Source organism: Scyliorhinus canicula, chromosome 16 (assembly GCF_902713615.1).
Source record: "Scyliorhinus canicula chromosome 16, sScyCan1.1, whole genome shotgun sequence".
In the NCBI taxonomy this organism is placed as follows: domain Eukaryota; kingdom Metazoa; phylum Chordata; class Chondrichthyes; order Carcharhiniformes; family Scyliorhinidae; genus Scyliorhinus; species Scyliorhinus canicula.
The window spans coordinates 124,074,779-124,076,912 of NC_052161.1; positions in this window are offsets into that span (position 1 = coordinate 124,074,779).

Consider the following 2,134-nt stretch of genomic DNA (forward strand, 5'->3'; position numbering starts at 1 on the left):
CAACTGGGACTTGATGCAGCATCTCGAAAGTACGTCACCACCAATACCCAGAGGGGTCTGTCTGTCCAGATTCACTCGGGTCTTTCAGCGAGTAATGAAAGGCATTCTCCAGGGACTGCCCAGAGCATCGGTATACCTGGATGATCAGGAGCGACCTAGAAGGAGCACCTAGCAACCTGGAGGAGGTCCTCCAACGTTCCCCAAAGCGGGCATCCACCTGAAGAGAGGCAAGTGTGTGTTCCAGGTGAAGGTGGTCACTTACCTGGGATATCGTATGGATAAGGATGGTTTGCACCCAGTAGAGGAAAAGGTCCAGGCCATAAAGGCCCCGACACTTGAGAATATGACCAAACTGAAGTCGTTTTTGGAGCGCGTGAACTACAATAGGAGGTTCACCCCACAACTTGCCATCCTATTGGTACCCCTGCTCGAGCTGCTGAAAAAGTATCAAAAATAGGCATGGGGAAGCCACAAAAGGAAGCGTTTGTGAGGGTGAAGAGGCAGCTACTGTCCTTCCAGCTTTCGACACAGTCCGACCCTTCATGGCTGCTTGTCCTCACATGAGACGCCTTCTCATACGGCATTGGAGCAGTAATGGCGCGGAACATCCAATAGCATATTGGTCCAGATCAGTGCCCAATGCAGAATATTGTTATACCCAAATAGAAAGAGGGATTAGCCGTGATATACGCGGTGAAAACATTCCACCAGTACATCTACGGGCCGCCATTTTTTTTGTTATCAACCAATCATAGGCTCCTCCTGGCCGCGTCAAGGAGGACAAGGGGATTCCTCCCATAGCTGTGGACTGGGTCTAACGCTGGGCGTTGCTTACGAATATATGTTTGAATGTCGCCTGGGAGTACAGAAAGCAAACGCCAACGCCCTCAGTCGACTCCCTCTGCCTTTGAGTTCCCCATCTCCACCAATAACGGACGAGGCTGTAATGACTCTTAACGTTATGGACACCCCGCCCGGTGGAGACACCGAGACAAGGTGAAAAGGTGCTCGGCCTGCCAGGAACAGCAGAAACCCCCTCCTTCAGCCTTGCTCCACCACTGGGAATGGCCAGGGCACCTTTTGGTGCGCTCTCACACTGTATGTTGCTGGGCCATTCGTTGGGTCAATGTTTCTGATCCTCGTGGACACCCACTTGTAATGGCTCGATGTACACCAAATGCCCACGGCTAGCTCGAGGGGTACTGTGGAGAAGCTACGTTAATCGATTATCACCCATGGGACACCAGAGGTTCATGTCACCAACAATAGGACCCTGTTCACCAGTGAGGAGTTCCAGACATTCATGTGGGCCAACGGGGTGAAACACATCTGGACCGCTCCATACCACCTTCCTCGAATGGTTCGGCATAGCGGGCGGTTCAAAGTTCAAGCACGGCACAAGGAAGCAGAATATAGGTCCCTCCAAACAAAGCTGATGCAGTTTTTGTTCCACTACAGACTACGCTGCATGTCACGAACAGGGTAGCGCCGGGGAAGCTGCTGATGAGCCGAAGCCTCTGGCCCTGTCTGAGTTTAACATTCCCATGTCTTGGCAGGAAATTAGAAATTAAGCAGGTCCTCCAGAGAAAATACCACGGCAACCGCACACCCAATAGAGGTTTCAAGCCAGGACATGCCATCCGTGTCCGCAGTTTAGAGGACGGTGCCCAGTGCATCCTGGGGTGGTGATGGAGAGAGAGAGGGGCTGGTTTCGTAAAAAGCCAGAACTAGGGGGCAGCACGGTAGCGCAGTGGTTAGCACTGCTGCCTCATGGCGCCGAGGTCCCAGGTTCGATCCCGGCTCTGGGTCACTGTCTGTGAGGTGTTTGCACGTTCTCCCTGTGTCTGCGTGGGTTTCACCCCCACAACCCAAAGACGTGCAGGGTAGATGGATTGGCCACGCTAAATTGCCCCATAATTGGAAAAATTAATGACATTTTTTTTAAAAGTCAGAACTGGGGGAAAGGGCATATGGAAGCACGTGGAGCACCTCAAAAGCAGGGACCCCTCGGAAAAAAAACACACCAGACACATCAGTGCCTTCCCTGCCCTTTTCCCTGAACCCCTGCCGCCAGGGTCACACCCCACCGCAGACCAGTGTCCGGGCCAGCCGGACGGTGATATCCTGGCTTCGG